General features: G+C 38.0%; 1 long non-coding RNA gene and 1 pseudogene across 1 annotated transcript; one reads left to right on the top strand and one right to left on the bottom strand.

The window, feature by feature from the left end:
* The first annotated feature begins 1,498 nt into the window (after positions 1 to 1,498).
* Positions 1,499 to 2,558, top strand: LOC110258850 (annotated as a pseudogene).
* Positions 2,559 to 4,812: 2,254 nt separating this feature from the next.
* On the bottom strand, positions 4,813 to 17,453 carry LOC106507723. The gene is made up of 3 exons (XR_001303933.2): positions 17,362 to 17,453; positions 6,670 to 6,839; positions 4,813 to 5,908 (listed from the first exon to the last, which is right to left on the bottom strand). It is a non-coding gene; the product is annotated as an uncharacterized LOC106507723 (long non-coding RNA).
* Between the last annotated feature and the right edge of the window lie 6,901 nt (positions 17,454 to 24,354).

Here is a 24,354-nt window from a genome sequence, read left to right as displayed (position 1 = left end):
CCCCTCCAGGTCCACAGCCCACTGTTTAGCACCCACTCTATACACTCCTGGACAGTGATCTACAGTATTTTCATTTTTATTTCCCCTAATTGTTAGGCCATGACCATTTCTTAACAATATCTGAGATAAGAGAGCAACTCAGGAAATTAAGGTTGGATAATAGTGATATGATATTTCAAAAGGAGACTGAGTAGAATTGAAAACAACGGAATTACAGGTCACTGGAGAAAAGAAAACAGACACTTCCTAAGCATTTTAAAACTTAATTCAGTCCCTTTTCCTGACATATGGAATCTTAAAAAAAGACAGACTAAACTTTGCAGAACAGATGCTGACTCACAGACATTGAAAAATTTATGGTCACTGGAGGAGACAGTTTGCGGGGTGGGGGGATGTGCTTCGGTTGTGGGATGGAAATCCTGTGAAATTGGACTGTGATGATCATTATACAACTATAGATGTGATAAATTCATTTGAGTAATAAAAAAATAAGAAAAACCTTAATTCAGTCACTTTTCCAAATATACCACTCTATTCACTGCTATTAATTCTTTTCCTCCTATAAGCTCTCATCCATTTTCTAAGATTGGTCCTTTTTTGTTTATTGACCAGTAGTACTCTCTCTATATTTTAAGTAGTTTAAAGATAGGGACAACTAAGCTTGAAACTGTATCTTGAAAGTAACACTTGGAATTAGTTCACCATTTCAAAAAATTCTTACAGCATCTTCGATACATCATGTGCTAAACTAAATATTTTCTTATATGTTTGATTGCTTTTTTTGTTCATAAGTTAATCTCTCTAGGGATAAACTCTCTAGATACGGGGCATTGATTCATTCTGCATAAAGAAAAAAGTACAGTTAATTAATAGAAAGATTCCATTGTACTTGCTGAATAATATCTGCTGATCCATATGAATGGAACAGATGAATTTAATCAATATGTAGTAACTTGCCCATAAATATACATTCCTTTAATTCTGGAGGTAAAATGGTCTTGCTATAAGCCCAGATGCTGGTCAGACTGATGGGGATTGAATACTTGTTTTGATTCTTATTAGTTATGTAATCATGAGTTAGTCATTTAATACACCTATGCCAGAGCTTCCTTATATGTAAAATTAGTATAATTATAATACTTCATGAGACTGTTATGAACACTAAGTATGTTAAAGTATGTGAAATACTTAGAAGAAGGCTTTACTCATAATAATCACATAATTGTTACCACTTATTTTTCACCACTCTAGATCCTATGGATGATGTCCAAAAGCTGAGTAAAGAGGACATAGTGTAATACATTACAACCAAAGCAAAATCTATACCTTCAGACTGAATCATTTAACTATTTACTTCCAAGCTATTGCATACCTCCAGTCATACACAATACACAAATATTTAACTGAACAATGATGATACAGGATTTGAGAAATCAGGTTCAAAAAGATCCATGATTTAAGATTATATGCTCTCATATCACTAGCTACGTTGAATGAAATAGAAACCAGAAAATGTCAGTACTAATCGTGGCTTTTTAAAAAAGATCTCTTTGTATGTAAAGAACTTCTGGAATCTTTCTGAGTTGAGTAAATGGATCTGAAAAATGGATCTGTAGTGACCGAGTTTATTTTAGTAGGATTTTCTGTAGGATGGGAGCTTCAGTTTGTCTTCTTGGTGACATTCTCCTTGATCTATGGTGCTACTGTGTTGGGAAACGTTCTCATCATGGTCACGGTGACATTCAGTTCCACCCTTCATTCTCCCATGTACTTCCTCCTTGGAAACCTCTCCTTCCTGGACATGTGTCTCTCCACAGTCACCACACCCAAGATGATCAGAGATTTGCTCACTGAACACAAGGTCATCTCCATGTGGGGCTGCATGGCTCAGATGTTCTTTATGCACTGCTTTGGAGGTGCTGAGGCGACTCTTTTGGTAGCCATGGCTTTTGACAGATATGTAGCCATATGTAAACCCTTGCACTACAGGACGATCATGAGCCACAAGTTGCTGAAAGGGTTTGCTATGCCTTCGTGGACAATTGGCTTTATACACACCATGAGTCAGATGGTATTAACAGTGAACTTGCCTTTCTGTGGCCCCCACATCATAGACAATATATTTTGTGACCTTCCCCTTGTGATTAAGCTTGCCTGTATGGACACTTACACCCTGGAATTATTTGTCATTGCTGGCAGTGGACTGCTCTCATTTATCTGTTTCCTCCTGCTGCTTGTCTCCTATACTGTCATCCTGCTCACTGTGCAACAAAGATCATCTGGAGGGCTCTCCAAGGCTCTGTCCACGTTGTCTGCCCACATCTGTTCTTTGGGCCATGTATCTTTATCTATGCCTGCCATTCAGTAGTTTTGCTGGCAATAAAATCCTTGCTGTATTTTACACTGTTATCACACCCTTACTCAATCCTATTATTTACACTTTGAGAAATGAGAAAATGCAAGAGGCCATGAGAAAATTATGTTTCCAAAAATGCTAGTCCACACAGAACTTCTAGATTTTAGCGCTGTGTTACTAACACAACTTTCGAATACAATGCTAATACAATTTGAACAGACTGTATGTAATACAGTTTCACTCTTATGTCATAGTCATAACTGGTATAGAAAAGAAATCAATAATAAATATTTTAAATATAGTATTTAAAGATATATAATATTAATATAATATTGAATATAATATTAAAAAGAAATAATATTTCTCAGTTAATGCTGTTACAATGATAATTAGTGATCTACAGCAAAATAAACGTACAAAAGCATTGAATACCATGCAGATTCAATATATATTCACTATTGAATAAATAAGTATAAAATATGTGGTAAATTCTATTAGAGATGATGTTAATAAATATGGATTGTTAATGAATTGTAAACTTATCATTAAATGAGGCAAACTGAACCAATAATGATTGAAAGGATATAAACAACAATGGAAAATAATCTAATCTCTTGAAACAATGAGACAAAAATAAGAATAAATTTCATAATATTGTGAATGTAAGTTATCTAAAGTGAATATAAGATACCAAAAGGAAAAAAAAAAATGGAAGGACAATTTTTATGACACTACGAAGAACAGCCTTGAAACCAAATGATCCAAGAAACAACATAAATATTTACAGTTGACTTTCAAACTTCAATAAATAAATGTGAACTACACTATTTGAATTTACGTACTTTATCATGTATTTTTTTTCCAAGTCCTTTACATAAAACTACAGATTATTTTGTCTTTGGTAGGCTTGTGATCTTTCATTGCTATTCTATGCAAAGTCTAATTGGCTTGTTAGTGTTGAAAAGGGGGTAGTTCATGCTAAATTGGGAATCTCATTATCATTGAATAAAACTTCCCAATTCAAGAGACAAACATTTCTTGCTTGTTCTAGGCATAGTGTTGAAATTGTTCCTAGACCACCACAAATTCTTTTTCCTCCACTGAAGACATTCTCCATAATCACCCAGAGTGATGTCATTATATTTTAATTCTCATTTTCTTCCTTCACTAAGACTATTTTGTGCCATTAAGACTTAGGTTCACGGAGTTCCTTTGTTGTGCAGTGTATTAAGGATCTGGTGTTGTCACTGCAGTGGCTTGGGCTGCTGTTGTGGTACATGCTTGATCGCTGGCCCAGGAACTTACACATGCCATGGATGTGGCCAAAAAAAAAAAAAAAATTTAAAAAGATGTAGGTTCATATCAACTGGACTTCACAACTCTACATAATATGCCCTGCCTCAAGAATTTTGTTCCAACCTACTCCTTTTCATAATGTTTAGCATCACATTCACTTTCTTTCAAGTTCTCCAAAGCATCAGGCATCTTCTTAACTTAGAACTATTTCCAGGCTTTTCCCTTCACAAGGAATATTCTTCTATCACCTTTTTACCCCAGTAACTCTTCTTTCAGTAAAAAGGATCCAGATAAAACATTACATTTTAGAATACCTTTCCTAAATTTACTTGGCTGGTTAAAATGTCTTTACGTTATTTTTTTTTTATTTTATTTTATTTTTTATTTTCCCACTGTACAGCAAGGGGGTCAGGTTATCCTTACATGTATACATTACAATTACATTTTTTCCCCCATCCTTTGTTCTGTTGCAACATGAGTATCTAGACATAGTTCTCAATGCTATTCAGCAGGATCTCCTTATAAATCTATTCTAAGTTGTGTCTGATAAGCCCAAGCTCCTGATCCCTCCCACTCCCTCCCCCTCCCATCAGGCAACCACAAGTCTCTTCTCCAAGTCCATGATTTTCTTTTCTGAGGAGATGTTCATCTGTGCTGGATATTAGATTCCAGTTATAAGTGATATCATATGGTATTTGTCTTTGTCTTTCTGGCTCATTTCACTCAGGATGAGATTATTTTACTCATTTATAGCATGCTGCAATTTCAGTTCTTCATATAAATTGTGGTAATAACTACTTGTGTAATTATAGGCTAATGTCAGCCTTGTTTTTAGGCTGTAACTTCACTAGTATCTAGTGTATATACTGGAACACATACATTCATACATACTTACTGAATGAATAAAGAAAGGATGAAATAACTATGTTTTAGCAGAATATTATTCAATTTGACCTACAGCTAAAGAATAATGCACCTCTACTGCAAGACATTATCTTTTAATATGATTAGAATTCACAAGGGTATATGGTGCTCATACACTTTGAAAACAAATTAGAAGTACTGGGGCTTTCGAACTAAATAAAAAGAAAATTAAATGCATAAAACTATTAAGGCAAATGTAAGAAGAAACAAAGCATGTTCAGAGTATTTATAATAAGATATCATATATTTATTTCTATTTAGTAAACAAACAAAAAAAAAATTCAGCCTTATATTACAGCATACCCATATTAAAGGAATCCTAACCATTTATGTGGCAAAATACATATCCAGTGGTGGATGGGATTATATGCCAGTTGATAAAATATTATGTGAGATTTTTGTGTCTGTCAGTATAGCACACTCAAGATTGAGTTACACAATACATAAAATTGCAAAAATCATTTAAAAATAACTTTTAGATCAATTATAGATGTTACAGTGAAAAATCATAACTGCAGCTCAGTTTGAACCTTAAACTCCAGGAAAATAAACCAGTGTTAAAACATTGCCCATTCTGAGAACATCTACAGAATATCATTACCTAGAGAGTCTACAAGTAGAACTTGGAATTTGGGAGATTCTAGACTTTGAGCGTGAACAAGGATGGAGATTGACTGGAAGCTATGCTAAAGCCTCGATTTCTGAAAAACAATAGAAAATTAGAAGAAAGCCCACCGAGCAGAAGTAAGAAGCAAGCAAGCAAGCAAACAAAAAATGTCTCTCAAACCTGGTTCTTGGTGGAGATGAAAATAAATGCTTCCTAAAAATTATGTTTGTCTTGTCATAAATGATCTTTTTATGTTCCAACAAATCAAGGCAAGAATTTTCTTTTAAATTGCTACTTAAACATGTAGGCTCATATATTTGGCAAAAGTCATACAGATATTCACTATAAAAAATGTTCCTTGAAAATAGCATTCACTGAAGTCTCACAGAAAGGTTTTAAAAATATAAACTCACAAGACAAACAAAAACTCCAGCATAAATGAGAGTCAGAAGGAAGTGAAAAGGCAATGAACAGAATGAGAAATAATATTCATAAATCACAAATCTTATTACTGCCTTGTATCTACAACACATAAAGAACTTTCACAATTCTAAAAAAAGGACAAATAATTAAAAATAGGCAGACTCTAAATTGCCAAGCTTCCAAAGAATATATACAAATGGATAATAAGTACATTAAGAGATGCTCAACAGCATTAGTCACTAAGAAATATAAATCCATTTCTCCATAGGAAACAACTTCACATCTACTAGGATAGCTGTTATCTGAAAGAAGACAATAACAAGAGTTGATGGGGATCTAGAGCAACTGGAACCCTTATATATAAATGGTACAAACATTTTGGAGGGATTTTTGATGGTTCCTCAAAATAGTAAACACAGAGTTATTACCATGTGACTTAGCCATTTCATCTCAAACACACATGCAAAATAAAACATGTCCTCATAAAAAAACTGTACACGAATGACTATAGTATCTTTCCTCATAATTCTCAAAAGGTTAAAACAACCCAAATGTTCATCAACTGATGAATTATAAACAAATATACTATATCCATACAATGGAATATTATTTGGCAAATAAAAAGGAATCAGGTACTTACAAGGTTACAACACACATGAATCTTGAAAACTTTTAGCTAAGTTAAAGAAATGGGTCACTAAATACTGCACATTGTATGAGTCCATTTGTATGAAATGTCCTGAATAGGCACATCTTTACAGGTAGAAAGTAGATTAATGGTTTCCTAGGTCCATGGGGTGGGAGGGGAATGAGAATGTCATTTTTAAAGGCTGGCTTCTCTTTGCTTAATGTTTCCAAGATTCATCCACATTGCAACTTGTATCAATACTTGATGCTAGGAGTGACGTGACATCAGCAACATGGGAGAGGAGGATTCCCTGGACTTTCCTTCCTCCACAAACACAACAATTCAGCAACAATTCATGCACAAATTTTCTTCATGAGAAATCAGAAAATAATGGAACTTCTCCTGCATCCCAGGAGAATGAAAAATCAGACTCACCAAGGCAGGTAAGGAGAATGAGGTCTTGCTGGTCTTGCAGCTCTGGCAGATCTGTCACTGTCTAGCTGCTAGGAGGAAAACAGGCAGTAGCTTGAGCCAACATATGCCACTGATCCTCCATAACTCAGTGCAGAGTGAGTGGATAAAAAATTCCAACTCTCAGCTTCACCCTGTAAAGGAAAAGAGTCAATTTATGCATCTACTACCCCAATTTCCAAGAGGCTTCCCAAAGAACTAGCACTCATCCCACCAATCATGGAGTTCTGACAGCCTTGGCACAGTCTAGATGCTGGAGGGAAATGGAGATGGCAGCTTGGACCCCCAGATACCATAGCTCCACCTCCACACCTCATCATGAGCTCAGCACAGCATGTAAAAGTGAAAACCATTGCCCAGAGGCTGTCTGCTTCCCCTGGGGAGGAAAAACATTGATAAAGGACCTTGAAATCAGGCCAGACTTATTACTGAGGACCTTTTCCAGTACAAAGCCAATCTGTGAAGACTGGGAGGCTGCACTGTCTAATGGGTAGAAATGAACACAGAGTATCAAGGAAAGAGAGAACTAGCCAAAGATGTTTTAAACAGAGGAACCAGAGAAATTTCTAGAAACTGACCCTAATGAAACAGTCATATGATTTCTTTGACAGAGAATTTAAAATAGCTATCATAAAGATGTCCAACAAGGTCAAGAGAACAATGCATGATGAAGGAAACCTCAACACTCCCTTCAATAATAGTACCATGGTTCCTGCCAGAACATGCAAGTGAAATCTTACAATTATTTTAGTATAAAATCTCTTTCCTTCCTGATCAGCCCGCAATTGTCCTAGGGGTTATTCTTGGGCTCTACTCTAATTATCAACTGGAGGGGAAGTTAGGCCAGGCTTAAAATGTTATGTACTGCCTTGCAGAAGAGAAGTCCCTGAAGCTCCTAGAGTAGGAGAAAGTTCGAGCTCTTACTAAGGTGAAGAAGTCTGAAAAACCAAAGTCTTCAGAGACAATTATCCAGATATACCTATATCATATTTCAGGGTTTTAGATTTTCCTTGTCACTGCCCTGACCTTAGCTTAATACACATAAGCTTTGACTGAGTGTTTGCATCTCTCTGGAGCTGTGTAACTCTGCTCGATCTTCAGTCTCCTACCTGTCTTCTTACCACAGGAGACAAGAGACTCTTCGTCAACTACCAAGGAGTTCATAAATCCTTAAACTTAACTTTTAACTGTTAGTCACTTTCCACTGTTACTTCAAGGCACCACTACAACTCATGACAAAAAACAACTCTACTCATTGTAGGAATTTGTCTCCCCTTATCCTCTTTTTTTTTTTTTTTTTTTGCCTTTTTTTTTTGCCATTTCTTTGGGCTGCTCTTGCAGCATATGGAGGTTCCCAGGCTAGGGGGTGAATCGGAGCTATAGCCACCGGCCTATGCCAGAGCCACAGCAGCGCGGGATCCAAGCCACGTCTGCAACCTATACCACAGCTCACGGCAATGACGGATCGTTAACCCACTGAGCAAGGGCAGGGACCGAACCCGCAACCTCATGGTTCCTAGTCGGATTTGTTAACCACTGCACCATGATGGGAACTCCCTCCCCTTATCTTTCAAATGACTGAATCATTCACCTGCAGTAGCCTTCCTTTCCAACAGGATGTATTCCTACATCACCGCCTGTGAAATCTTCAGCAGATAGTATGCCACATATACTATGCCAGAGCTCATCTGTGTCCTATCTACCACATGCAACATAGTCCTATTTACCCATAAAGGTGGTGAGTGAGCCAGCTACAAATTCCCATTAACCATCTGATTCTCAGACCACTCCCAGTACCAATTATGTTAGTTTAGGTCATCTGAGAAGTAGGCATTAAGATGGGGTTAGAGAACATTTACTCAGTGGAATTCTACCCAGCAATCAAATTTTAAAAAATAAATAAATTTGTACATGAAACAAATGGCATCTATTTCTCAAGGACAGTGATTTTAGGGGGAAGATAATCAAAAGAGTACATATTATAAGATTTTACTTAAATGAAATTCAACAATAGATAAAACTGGTATTTTGTGAGAGAAATGAGAAAGGTCCTTACTTCTGCTGGTGAATGAGTAGCCCAAGTAGCCCAAGGGAAAATTTTGGTGTAAGAGAAATATTTTGCAATTTGACAAGGGTGATGGTTTCATAGATACATGCACAATAAAAACAAAATTTTCAGTCTATATGTTTTAAGACTTGTCCATCCTAACATCTATAAATTATGTCTCCTATAGTTAATAGAATTAAAAAGATGAATTAAAAATGAATGGCAACCCAGGGGGTGATGCACCCCTAAAAAGCAGCTGCCCAACACCGCCAACCCCCTGCAAGAACCCCACAGCCTAAAAACACCAGAGCAAGCTCTGCATGGCCAAGTGAAATCTGCTACCATCGCGGTGTGGACCTCTCAGTCCTGTCTGCCCTCAGGAAGTCCTCCTTTACTTCAAAGAGACCCTGTTAGCCCCATCAACACTCCAGAAAAGCCACACTGCCTCAAAAAAGATTGACCAACAACGCCAGCCCTCAGGAAATATTCCACGGCAGTGACAAGGCAAACACTGCCCGATCACGGAGAGTACAACTCCCTCAGGAGAAAGAAAACAACAAGCAAGATGAAGAAGCTGAGAAACCACTCCCAGTCAAACCAACAGGAGAACTCACCTAAAACAGTCAACAATGAAACAGATCTCTGCAGGCAGACAGACCTGGAGTTCAAAAGAGAAATAGTGAAAATACTGAAGGAATTAAGAGAAGATATGAACAGTAATGCAGATACCCTCAGAAAGGAGCTAGAAAATATAAGGAGGAGCCAAGAAAAACTAGAACATTCATTTGCAGAGATGCAAACTGAACTAGGGGCAGTAAAAACCAGAATGAATAATGCAGAAGAACGAATCAGTGATATGGAAGATAGAATAATGGAAATCACTCAATCTGGTCAACAGACAGAAAACCGAATCAAAAAACTGGAAAGCAATATAAGAGACCTATGGGATAATATAAAGCGGGCCACTCTACGCATAATAGGAATTCCAGAAGGAGTAGAAAAAGATAAGGGAATGGAAAATATATTTGAAGAAATTATTGCTGGAAACTTCCCAAATCTAAAGGATACTGGATTAAAGATACAAGAAGCACAGAGGGCCCCAAACACACTGAACCCAAACAGACCCACACCAAGACACATCATAATAAAAATGGCAAAAGTTAGTGATAAAGAGAGGATCCTCAAGGCAGCAAGAGAAAAACAGAATGTTACCTACAAGGGAACCCCCATAAGAATATCAGCTGATTCCTCTACAGAAACACTACAGGCCAGGAGGGAATGGCAAGAGATATTTAAAGTGCTCAAAGGAAAAAATATGCAACCTAGAATACTCTATCCAGCAAGAATATCATTTAAAATAGAAGGGGAAATAAAAATTTTTCCCAAGACACAAAAACTTAAAGAATACAGCAACACAAAACCCAGGTTAAAGGAAATATTGAAAGGGCTTCTCTAAACCAAAAAGAAAGGAAGGAGAGGGAAGAAAAAAGAAAAGAAAAAAAAAAAGAAGAAGAAGAAGAAGAAGAAGAGGAAGAACTAGGACTGAGGAAACTGCAATCAGAGAGAAGTCACTCAAATAAGCCAGCATCCAGATTTAATCATGAACATGTTTCAAACAAAATAAAATTAAAAAGAAAAAAATAAAAAAGAGTCATCAAAACCATAAAATGTGGGCAAGGGATGTCAGGAGGTAAAAAACCCATTTTGTTTATATGTATGTCTCTCTTCTTAATTTTAATATAGTAATGAGGTGTTTGAACTTACAGGACCATCAGGCTAAAACACACAATTACGGGAAGGGGTTAGCATACTTAAAAAACAGGGCAATCACAAGCCAAAACCAAATATTGCATTTGCAAAAAATGAAAAAAAAAACCACTCAAGCAGATAATAACAGGAGACCATCCAAACAAAAAAAAAAAAAAAAATGGAGAACCACAGAATCAACTGGAACACGAGGTTCAAATGGCAATAAATAATCATCTATCAATTATCACCTTAAATGTCAATGGACTGAATGCCCCAATCAAAAGACACAGAGTGGCTGAGTGGATAAAAAGCCAAAAACCTTCAATATGCTGCCTACAAGAAACTCACCTTAGGACAAAAGATACATATAGATTGAAAGTGAAAGGGTGGGGAAAAATATTTCACGCCAATAGACATGACAGAAAAGCAGGAGTCGCAACGCTCATATCAGACAAAATAGACTTTAAAACAAAAGGCATAAAGAAAGACAAAGAAGGACACTATTTAATGATTAAGGGATCCATCCAAGGAGAGGATGTTACTATTGTCAACATATATGCCCCAAATACAGGAGCACCCAGATACACACAACAAATATTAACAGACATAAAGGGAGATATTGATGAGAATACAATCATAGCAGGAGACCTCAATACCCCCCTCACATCAATGGACAGATCCTCTAGACAGAAAACCAATAAAGCAACAGAGATCCTAAAGGAAACAATAGAAAAGTTAGACTTCATTGATATCTTCAGGACACCTACATCCAAAAAAAGCAGAATACACATTCTTCTCAAATGCTCATGGAACATTCTCAAGAATCGACCACATATTGGGACACAAAGCGAATCTCAATAAATTTAGGAGCGTAGAAATTATCTCAAGTATCTTCTCTGACCACAATGCCATGAAATTAGAAATCAACCATGGGAAAAAGAAAGAGAAAAAACCTACTACATGGAGACTCAACCACATGCTACTCAAAAACCAATGGGTCAATGAGGAAATCAAGAAGGAAATTAAAAACTACCTCGAAACAAATGATAATGAAGACACAACCTCTCAAAATCTATGGGATGCTGCGAAAGCAGTGCTCAGAGGGAAATTTATAGCAATCCAGGCCTTTCTCAAAAAAGAAGAAAGATCCCAAATGGACAACTTAACCCTCCACCTAAACGAATTAGAAAAAGAAGAACAAAAAAGGCCTAACGTCAGCAGAAGGAAGGAAATTATAAAGATCAAAGAAGAAATCAATAAAATAGAGACTCAAAAAACAATAGAGAAAATTAATAAAACCAAGAGCTGGTTCTTTGAAAAGGTGAACAAAATTGACAAACCCCTGGCCAGACTCACTAAAAAGAGGAGAGAAAGAACCCAAATCACCAAAATTATAAATGAAAAAGGAGAGATCACAACGGATACAGCAGAAATACAAAAAACCATAAGAGAATACTATGAACAACTGTATGGCAACACGTTTGACAATCTGGAAGAAATGGACAATTTTCTAGAATCTTACAGCTTGCCAAAACTGAATCAAGCAGAAACAGACCAACTGAACAGACCAATCACTAGAAATGAAATTGAAGAGGTCATAAAATCACTCCCTACAAATAAAAGTCCAGGACCAGATGGCTTCACAGGTGAATTCTATCAAACATATAAAGAGGAATTGGTGCCCATCCTCCTTAAACTCTTTCAAAAGGTTGAAGAAGAAGGAATACTCCCAAAGACATTCTATGAGGCCACCATCACCCTCATTCCAAAAGCAGACAGAGATACCACCAAAAAAGAAAACTATCGCCCAATATCATTGATGAATACAGGTGCAAAAATTCTCAAAAAAATCTTAGCCAACCGAATCCAACAACATATCAAAAAAATTATACACCATGACCAGGTTGGGTTCATCCCAGGTTCACAAGGATGGTTCAACATACGCAAATCAATCAGCATCATACACCACATTAACAAAAAAAAGGTCAAAAATCATATGATCATCTCAATAGACGCAGAAAAAGCATTTGACAAAGTTCAACATCCATTCATGATCAAGACCCTCGCCAAAGTGGGTATAGAGGGAACATTCCTGAATATAATCAAAGCCATTTATGATAAACCCACAGCAAATATAATCCTCAATGGGGAAAAACTGAAAGCCTTCTCACTCAAATCTGGAACAAGACAGGGATGCCCACTCTCACCACTGCTCTTCAACATAGTTTTGGAAGTCTTAGCCACAGCAATTAGACAAACAAAAGAAATAAAAGGCATCCATATAGGAAGAGAAGAGATCAAACTGTCACTGTATGCAGATGATATGATACTATACCTAGAAAACCCTAAGGACTCAACCCCAAAACACCTTGAACTGATTAATAAATTCAGCAAAGTGGCAGGATATAAGATTAACATTCAGAAGTCAGTTGCATTTCTATATACCAGCAATGAAACATTAGAAAAGGAATACAAAAAAATGATACCTTTTAAAATTGTACCTCACAAAATCAAATACCTCGGAATACACCTGACCAAAGAGGTAAAGGACCTATATGCCGAGAACTATAAAACTTTAATCAAAGAAATCAAAGAAGATGTAAAGAAATGGAAAGATATTCCATGTTCCTGGATTGGGAAAATCAATATTGTGAAAATGGCCATCCTACCCAAAGCAATCTACAGATTCAATGCAATCCCTATCAAATGACCCATGACATTGTTCACAGAACTAGAACAAACAATCCAAATATTTATATGGAACCACAAAAGACCCTGAATCGCCAAAGCAATCCTGAGAAACAAAAACCAAGCAGGAGGCATAACTCTCCCAGACTTCAAGAAATACTACAAAGCCACAGTCATCAAAACAGTGTGGTACTGGTATCAACACAGACAGACAGACCAATGGAACAGAATAGAGAATCCGGAAATAAACCCTGACACCTATGGGAAATTAATATTTGACAAGGGAGGCAAGAACATCAAATGGGAAAAAGAAAGTCTATTCAGCAAGCATTGCTGGGAAACCTGGACAGCTGCATGCAAAGCAATGAAACTAGAACACACCCTCACACCATGCACAAAAATAAACTCCAAATGGCTGAAAGACTTCAATATACGACAGGACACCATCAAACTCCTAGAAGAAAACATAGGCAAAACACTCTCTGACATCAACATCATGAATATTTTCTCAGGTCAGTCTCCCAAAGCAATAGAAATTAGAGCAAAAATAAACCCATGGGACCTCATCAAACTGAAAAGCTTTTGCACAGCAAAGGAAACTAAAAAGAAAACAAAAAGACAACTTACAGAATGGGAGAAAATAGTTTCAAATGATGCAACTGACAAGGGCTTAATCTCTAGAATATACAAGCAACTTATACAACTCAACAGCAAAAAAGCCAATCAATCAATGGAAAAATGGGCAAAAGACCTGAATAGACATTTCTCCAAGGAAGATATACAGATGGCCAACAAACACATGAAAAAATGCTCAACATCGCTGATTATAAGAGAAATGCAAATCAAAACTACCATGAGATACCACCTCACACCAGTCAGAATGGCCATCATTAATAAATCCACAAGTAACAAGTGCTGGAGGGGCTGTGGAGAAAAGGGAACCCTCCTGCACTGCTGGTGGGTATGTAAACTGGTACAGCCACTATGGAGAACAGTTTGGAGATACCTTAGAAATCTATACATAGAACTTCCATATGACCCTGCAATCCCACTCTGGGGCATCTATCCAGAGAAAGCTCTACTTAAAAGAGACACATGCACCCGCATGTTCATTGCAGCCCTATTCACAATAGCCAGGACATGGAAACAATCCAAATGTCCATCGACAGATGATTGGATTCGGAAGAAGTGGTATATATACACAATGGAATACTACTCAGCCATAAAAAAGGATGACATAATGCCATTTGCAGCAACATGGATGGAACTAGAGAATCTCATCCTGAGTGAAATGAGCCAGAAAGACAAAGACAAATACCATATGATATCACTTATAACTGGAATCTAATATCCAGCACAAATGAACATCTCCTCAGAAAAGAAAATCATGGACTTGGAGAAGAGACTTGTGGCTGCCTGATGGGAGGGGCAGGGAGTGGGAGGGATCGGGAGCTTGGGCTTATCAGACACAACCTAGAATAGATTTATAAGGAGATCCTGCTGAATAGCATTGAGAACTATGTCTAGATACTCATGTTGCAACAGAAGAAAGGGTGGGGGAAAAAACTGTAACTGCAATGTATACATCTAAGGATGACCTGACCCCCTTGCTGTACAGTGGGAAAATAAAAAAAAAAAAAAAAAAAATGAATGGCAAAAACATCAGAGTTGTTTGAAGTTATTTGGGATGGTATCCTTTCAGCAGTAATGGCAATAAAATAAAACTTTTGGGTGCATTGTGTTAATAATATTAATAATAATAAAGCAATATCTTGGTTTGTTTTCTTACATGAAACCTCCCTTTCCCCCTTCCCTTGGGGAGACAGCTATAAGTTCTTATAGCCAATGTCTAATTACATTCTCCAAGGTAAAAGTATGCCTTAGGGAGAGGAATTCTAAGTTGGCTGGCCTTAACAGATACCTTATTATTTCTTTGTTTTTTATATTCTAGCTTTTTGGCATGTTTGTGTGCTGTATTTGTCTCTAATTTTTTCTCATGCAGTAAATTTAACTAGCAATGCATTTTAATTAATAGTATTTTCAAATTTTCTATTTTCCTTTCAGCAAAATAGGTGTGATTCACTAGTAAATTATCTATCACTTAATTCTTTCTTTTTTCCTGGCACTAAGACCTCTATAAATGAGTATATTTTATAAATTAAAATGAGGTTTAGAACATTTGACTCACAGTCTATATTTGCATAATATATATATATTACATATATATGCATATATATGTAAAATTCTCAGTTCAAACTGAGGAACATTAGTCATCAAAGGTATAGATCATTTCATAGGATGTGATAGAGCTTCAGTTTTCTTATTTGACAAGGTAATTTGTTAAGCTTCTGAGGAAAACAGATTCTTGGATCACAATTTTATTAGAAATAAATATGAATGGATAATAAGAAGAATCAAGAGTTTCTATTACCGTAAAATATTCAAATTATTAATTGATAACATAGTTGGAAATCAAGGTCCAACATGGAATGGTGGCAGATAGAGTTCTTTCTTTCATACTGAATTATCTCATATGATGAGCTGATTTTTTCCTTAATACTAAGGTGACTTTTAAGAATTTGAATGTCGGTTTTGAGTTATAATTTCAGAATATTGAACTGACTTCTCTTTACCTGGAAATGATTAAAAAATTGGCTTATCCATAGGATTAAACATTTATCTAATAAAGATAAATAAAGAATGAAAGAATGTATACATATATACACAAATAATGAAATTACATCGTACTTGTAATCATATTCAATATGAGAGCCTCTATCTAAACAAGACTACTTATTGTGTTGCCCTATATATATATGTATGTATGTGTGTGTGTGTATATATATATATATATATATATATAGTTACTTCATGTATCTAGAATTAAAGTCACTAGAAAGAGATCACTGCCTGATATGATCTCCAACATCAGTGTAATACTACCGCAGAGGGATATTTTCTTCAAAATTTTCAGCTTGGACTAAACAAGAATGAATAGAAAATTATAGGGTAATGAAGTATTATCAAATTCTAAGTAACATGAATATATAGGAACTAAAATAGAAAAAAGAGAAAGAAACTTCTGGAATGCTAGAAAGCAATGAGCTAGGCTGAATTATGAAGAACCTGGCTGTTGCAGAAGCTTTTAAAAGGCTGGGTAGTGCAGGAGAAACAAGTTTCAGAGAACAGCCTCACAGTTATCCATTATTTTGCTTGTTGCCTCCAAGTCAGCCAGTAAAAACTTGCCAGTGAAACACCAAACTTATAAATTACCACCACTGTCTCCTCCTGAAATCTTTTTAGGTTTCTTCTATCTTTTATTTTCTAAACTGCTGATTATCTTCTAATCTCATATCAGCAACTTATGATTAAATAAGATTTTTAAGTCACAGATTGTTGTACACTCAAAAATTCTATGACTTGCCTAAAATATTATCTTTGCACTTTTTTAACCTGAATATAAACAAGTGTTTGCAATTATATCTTATAAAAATGAAGGTAAATGATTTTAAAAAATAGAAATACTTATCTTAAAGCACAGGATAAAATAGTTCATCTTAGTAAAACCAAAAACATGAAAACGATAAAGAAGAAAATAAATACCATTCCAGAGAAAGGGATTTCCCCCCCCCCCCAGATTTGGAGAGGTGTAATCTACACAGTTCCCACTGATTAACAATCTAGTTGAATACTCATGTGTTGCTCCAGTAACTAATTAACCATTGTTAAATAAATGGAAGTGGAGAAAAACAAAATTCCTAAGGCAAGAAAACATAACACAAAGATTTCACATCTGGGAAAATAGCCACTTAGAATTGAAAAATACACATATTTTTTCTAATGAAATAACTCATTAAGAATTCTTTCTTAGGAAGCTCTTAGAAGAAATTAAGGAGAGGTAGATCAAGATGGTGGAGGAGTAAGACTTCGAGCTCAGCTTCTCCCACAAATACATCAAAAAAACACATCTACATGTAAAACGACTCATACAGAACATCTACTCAATGCTGGCAGAAGAACTTAAACTTTCAAAATGGGCAAGAAACCCTTGACATAACTGGGTAGAACAAAAGAAAAAGAGAGAGAAAGGCAATCAGGATGGGACTAGCATTCCTGAGAGGGAGCTCTGAAGATGAAAAAGAACCCACATTCTGGGAAGACACCCAACCTACCAGCAGATCAGCCCGGACGGAGGGACCTCAAAGTTGTAGAGGAAAGCACAGCAGCTGGACTGAGGTCAAAGCAGAGTGAGGGCCGCACAGATCATCTGCAGCACCGCCCGGACACCACAGCCTGAGACGCTTGGGCAGGGGCTGGGTGCTGAGAGTTAGGCTCCAGAGGACAGTCCCAGGGACAGGACCAGGGCTGGCTGTGTGAGAACAGCCTAAGGGGCTAAGGAGCAGTGCGCCATGGCGGGAGCGGTGTGCTACTGGCTGGGGAGTGGAATGCCATGGCAGAGGGAGCCTGGGAGAAGGTCTGGGGCTACAGGAGTAGTGAAGCGCCATTGTTGGGGAGAGTGAGAGGAAGAGGAGTGGGCCGCATGCGCACTAGGGCTCTCAGAGGGTGGAGCGCCTCTGGCTCAGGCTACGAGTGGCCAGAAGCCATGTGTTCTGGCTATGGGAGACCAGGTGCTTCTGGTGGAGGCTACAGGTGGCTGGAAACCTCTTGTGTGGGCTAAGGGCAGCATGGGGCTAAGTGCAATATGGTGCCTCTTGTGTGATCTATAGGCAGCAGGAACGGACCATGGTAGTGGTCTTGGAGGCCAGAGGGAGGCATGGCCTGCCACCACTGGGGGCCTGTGAGTGGGCTCTGCCTACAGCCCCAGTCACCTCAGGGGTGGGGGAAAAAAAAAAAAAGAGGGCACTGCAACCAGGCACCACACGTTATTGCTCTCGCCCTCCTGGGAACACACCTGCCCTGCAGCTGCCACTGCTGAACGCTCTGGGCGGAGCTCAGACACTTGATCACTGTCCTTTCCCAAGACCCTACAACTAGGGGAAGCTGATGCAGTACCTCCTGTGTGGGCTAAGTGAGATGGGGTGCTTAATGCATGGTCTTCAGGTGGGCAGGGGCAAAACACAGCAGTTACCTCTAGCTCCAGACATGGGCATGGCCTGCCACCACTAGGGGTCCGTGAACAAGAACCACTTGTGGCCCCAGTCACCTCAAGGGTACAACAGAGGAGGGCATTGTGACCAAACACCACCTGTTGTTGCTCTCCAATCCCTGGGAGCATACCCGCCCTATTGCTGCCACTGCTGAATGCTCCAGGCAGTGCCCACACCCTTGATCTCTGTCACTTCTCAGGGTCACTTCTCAGGGTCCCACATCTAGGAGCAGCCTGTGCTGCACCTCCTGTTTGGGCTAAGTGAGACAGAATGCTTCTTGCAAGGTCTACAGGTGGTGGGGGCAAACCACTGCACTCATCACTGACTCCAGAGGTGGGCGTGGACCGCTACCACTAGGGGTCCCTGAACAGGCACCACTTGAGGCTCCAGTCACCTCAGAGGAGAGCTTTTGCAACCTAACACTACATGTTGTTGCTCTCATTCCCCTGGGAACTCACACAGCCTGCTGCTGCCACTGCCACATGCTCTAGGCACCTTATAAATCTGCCTAGGCTCATTACTAATTCCCAGGGCCCTGCAACTAGGAGGAGCATGCACCACCTTCCTGCAGGTCCTTGCTGCTGTTAAGAGCCCCCAAACCAGGCAATGACTACTAGCCCTACCCACTGCCTCCTCCCTGGAAACACATTCAGCACTCTGGGGATAACAGCCTGCTCATACCAAAGAAAGAGACAGCAAATATTCAAACTCCCACATCGAAAATAAATAGTAACCCCCCACAAAATACAAAGGGGAGCTCTTTCATAGAAGTAGCCCTACAAGACTATAGTTTGGCTTCCCTAAACTCACAGAAAAAGAAAACCATAAGCAAAGTGAAGAAGCTCAGGAACCATTCCCAGTGAAAAGAACAGAATTCGCATGAAGCAGCAAACAGTGAAACAGACCTCTGCAGTCTGACAGACACTGAGTTCAAAAGGGACGTAGTGAAAATACTGAAGGAATTAAGGCTGAATATCAAGGAATTAATAGCAGATATGACCAGTAATGCAGATTCCTTTAGAAAGGAACTAGTAAATATAAGGAGGAACATAGAAAAATTATAAAATTCACTTGCAGAAATGTAAATTGAGCTAAAGGCACTAAATAGCAGAATGAATAATGCAGAGGAATTAGTGACTTGGAAGACAGAATAATGGAAATCACCCAATCAGGACAGCAGACAGAAAACCAAATGAATAAACATGAGAGCAACATAGAGACCTATGGGATAATATAAAGTGGAATAGGAATAGGAATTTCAGAAAGAGAAGAAAAGGGGATTGAAAATATATTTGAAGAATATAAAATTGTCACTCTATGCAGATGACATGATACTATATATAGAAAACCCAAGGGACTCAACCCAAAAACTATTTGAACTGGTCAACAAATTCAGCAAATTATCAGGATATCAGATTAACATTCAGAAATCAGTTACAGGTGTTGCTGGGAAAACTAGACAGCTCCATGTAAATCAATGAAACTGGAACACACCCTCACACCATGCACAAAAATAAACTCGAAATGGCTTAAAGACTTAAATGTAAGGCAAGACACCATTAGCCTCCTAGAAGGGAACATAGGCAAAACATTCCAATATCAACTTTATGAATGTTTTCTCAGGTCAGTCTCCCAAAGAACAGAAATAAAAGCAAAAATAATCCAATGGGAACCAATCAAACTGACAAGCTTTTGCACAGCAAAGGAAACCATTAAAAAAAAAAAAAAAAAAGACAACTTACAGAATGGGAGAAAATAGTTTCAAATGATGCAACGGACAAGGGCTTAATCTCTAAACTATACAAACAACTTATACAACTCTACAGCAAAAAGCCAACAACCCAATGGAAAAATGGATAAAAGACCTGAATAGACATTCCTCCAAAGAAGATATACTGATGGCCAACAAGCACATGAAAAAATGCTCAACATCCCTGATTAGTAGAGAAGTGCAAATCAAAACTACCATGAGATACCACCTCACACCAGTCAGAATGGCCATCATTAATAAGTCCACAGATAACAAATACTGGAGAGGATGTGGATAAAAGGAAACCTCCTGTACTGCTGGTGGGAATGTAAACTGGTACAACCACTATGGAGAACAGTATGAAGGTACCTAAGAAAATTATACATAGAACTACCATATGACCCAGCAATCCTACTCTTGGGCATATATCCAGACAAAACTTTACTTGAAAAAGACACATGCACTGCACTCTCATTTCAGCACTATTCATTTATTTATTTATTTTCTACTGTACAGCATGGCAACCAAGTTACACATACATGTATACATACTTTTACCTCCCATTGTCATATTCCTATGTAATTGTCTAGACATAGTTCTCAATGCTACACAGCAGGATCTCATTGTAAATCCATTCCAAGAGCAATAGTTTGCATCTGTTAACCCCAGGCTACCAATCCCTCCCACTCCCTCCCTCTCCCCTACACTGGGCAGCCACAAGTCTATTCTCCAAGTCCACAATTTTCTTTTCTGTGGAAATGTTCATTTGTGCTCTGTATTAAATTCCAGATGTAAGTGATATTATATGGTATTTGTCTTTCTCTTTCTGACTTATTTCGCTATGAGAGTCTCTAGTTCCATCCATGTTGCTGCAAATGGCATTAAGTCGTTCTTTTTTATGGCTGAGTAGTATTCCATTGTGTGTGTGTATGTATATATATATATATATATTGGATTAGGAAGAGGTGGTATATATATATATATATACCACCTCTTCCTAATCCAATTGTCTGTTGATAATTGGATAGAGCTGCAATGAACATGTGGGTGCATGTGTCTTTTATAAGGAAAGTTTGGCCTGGATATATGCCCAAGAGTGGGAATTCTGGGTCATATGGTAGTTCTATGTATAGATTTCTAAGGTACCTCTGTACTGTTCTCCATAGTGGCTGTACCAGCTTACATTCCCACCAGCAGTGCAGGAGGGTTCCTTTTCTCCACACCCCCTCCAGAACTTGCTATTTGTGGACTTATTAATGATGGCTATTCTGACTGGTGTGAGGTGGTATCTCATGGTAGTTTTGATTTCCATTTCTCTACCAATCAGGGATGTTGAGCATTTGTTCATGTGCTTGTTGGCCGTCATTACACCACTAGTCACAATAGTCAAGACATGGAAACAACCCAAATGTCCATTGACAGATGACTGGATTAAGAAGAGGTGGTATATATACACAATGGAATACTACTCAGCCATAAAAAAGAAAAAACAATGCCATTTGCAGCATCATGGATGAAACTAGAGACTCATACTAAGTGAAGTAAGTCAGAAAGAAAAAGCCAAATGCCATATGATATCATTTACATCTGGAATCTAATATATGGCACAAGTGATCCTTTCCACAGAAAAGAAAATCATGGACATGGAGAACAGACTTGTGGTCGCAAAGGGGCAGGGGTAGGGAGTGGGAGGGACTGGGAATTTGGGGTTAATATATGCAGACTATTGCCTTTGGAATGGATAAGCAATGAGATCCTGCTGTTTAGCACTGGGAACTATAGCTAGTCATTTATGATGGAGCATGATAATGTGAGAAAAAAGAATGTATACATGTATATGTAACTGGATCTCCTTGCTATACAGTAGAAAACTGACAGAGCACTGCTAAAATGGAAAAAATAAAAATCACTTAAAAAGTTAAAATTAAAAAAAAACAAGAAATTAAGAAGAAACTGCATCTAATGGTGGTAGGTTGAAAAAAGACGACTACATTTCTTTGAAGCTACTTCCACTGAGTCTGTGTTCCCTGTTTTGCATCTTTTCTGTTTCTTTCTTTCTTTCTTTCTTTCAATTGAAGTATAATTTATTATAATGTTGTGTTAGTTTCAAGTATACAGCAAAGTGATTTGTTTGTACATACATACATACATATCTATTTTTTCAGACTGTTTTCCCTTACAGGTTATTACAAAATATTGAGTATAATTCCCTATGTTATACATGAGATCCTTGTTGGTTATTTATTTTATACATAGCAATATGTATATATTAATCCCAAATTCTTAATTTATTCTGCCTTCCCTCATCTGGTCTGTTTTTGCAACTTAAAGCATAAAACCATTAGAGCAATGGAATTCAACAGAGGAGTTTTTACAACAAATTTCTATCCTCTCTGCATGAATTTTTTGTTGCAATGTGGCTTTGCCGTTCCTGTATTAAAAAGGTGGATTCTGGAGTTCCTGCCATGGCACAGTGGGTTAAGAATCTGACTGTAGAAGCTCAGGTTGCTGTGGAGGTGCAGGTTCAATTTCCAGCCTGGCACAGTGGGTTAAAGGATCTAGCATTGCCACAGCCGTAATGCATTTCTCACCTGAAGCTCAGATTTAATCCTGACCCCGGAACTTCCATATTCCACAGGTGTGGCCATAATTTTTTTCTTTTACAGGTGGATTGTATTTCTCTATGTCCTTGAATTTTGACTGCCTTTAGGATTCCTTTGATTACTAGAATTTAGTGGAAGTAGTATTCTGGAATTTCCAAGATTAGGCATTAAGAATAATTGAAACTACTTCTTCACATCCTTAAAAACCTAAGAACATCAAGGCTATAATGAATCTCCTATCAATTTTTATTAAAATGAGAGTCCACAGGTAGATAGAGTTTCTGAATGAAGAAAGAACATGTAGAGTAAGAGGCCCAGTTGATGTGCAGGGCATGAGGGTAGCCATTTTTAAAAAATATTTTTAGGGCTGCATCCATGGCATATGGGAGCTTCCAGGCTAAGGGCTGAATCAGAGCTGCAGCCACCAGCCTATGCCATAGTCACAGCAATGCCACATCTGATCTGAGATGCGTCTGTGACCTACACCACAGCTCACAGCAGTGCTGGATCCTTAACCCATTGAATGAGACCACGGATTGAACCCACATCCTCATGGATACTAGTTGGGTTTGTTACTGCTGAGCCACAATGGGAACTCCAGAATGCTGAGGGTAGCCATCTTTAAATTGTGCTCAGTTGACCAACCTAGTCAACACCACCTGAAAAAGTCTCGAATGTCCATGCTGAAACCCTGCCACATTCCAGAATCATGAACATCAACAATAACAAATTATCATTGTTTAAAAACACTAACTTATGGCATAATCTTTATGCAGTTAAAACTTGCTGTTCTGGGAATCTGTCCTTCATATCTATGCATTCAAAAATGATGCATTTAGGTTTAATTATTGCAGAATGGATATCTCTCCCAAATTTTAAATTATCCTTATGTTCCTCATAAATTTTTTAAATTTTTTTAAAAAAAATGTTTTTGTCTTTTTAGGGTTGCACCCATGGCATATGGAGTTTCCCAGGCTAGAGGTCGAATCAGAGCTAGAGCCACTGGCCTACACCACTGCCACAGCAATGCCAGATCCGAGCCTCATCTATGACCTACACCACATCTTATGGCAACCGACTGAGTGAGGCCCCAGGTCTAACCTGTACCCTTGTGGATATTAGTCAGATTTGTCTCCACTGAGCCATGATGGTAACTTCCCATATGAACTTCATATAAAGAGTGAGGAACTCTTTACATAGAAAATTCCCCAATATGGATTGTAAGTTAAAAATGAAATACAAGATATTGTATATAATATATTTCAAATGTATGTTGAAAAGAAGAAAAAAGTGCTAGGTTCCGATCAAGTAGTTGGTGTAGGAAAATCCTGAGATTACCTCCTCCCACAGACACACCAGGACTACAATTACATATTATAAATACATAAAAGTATCTTTTAAGTATCTCCAGGAATGACCAGCAGACTAGCAGAACAGATTTTCTACAACTAAAGATATAAAGCAAAGGCCACATTGCGGAAGGTAAGAAGGGCAGAGAGGCAGTCTAGTCAGAACTCACACTCCCAGTGTGATGACACACAAGTAAGAGGAATATCACAACTGTGGAGGATCCCCTTGAGGAGCAAGTGTTCTGTGCCCCATGTTGGGCTCCCTAGAGGCGGAGACCTATGCTTTGAAGATGAGACCCCATAAGTCTGGCTTTGAATATCAGTGGCACTTAAATCCAGGAGACCAGAGGGCTGT

Source organism: Sus scrofa, unplaced genomic scaffold (genome assembly GCF_000003025.6).
Source record: "Sus scrofa isolate TJ Tabasco breed Duroc unplaced genomic scaffold, Sscrofa11.1 Contig498, whole genome shotgun sequence".
In the NCBI taxonomy this organism is placed as follows: Eukaryota; Metazoa; Chordata; class Mammalia; order Artiodactyla; family Suidae; genus Sus; species Sus scrofa.
This window is presented reverse-complemented; position numbering and strand designations above follow the sequence as displayed.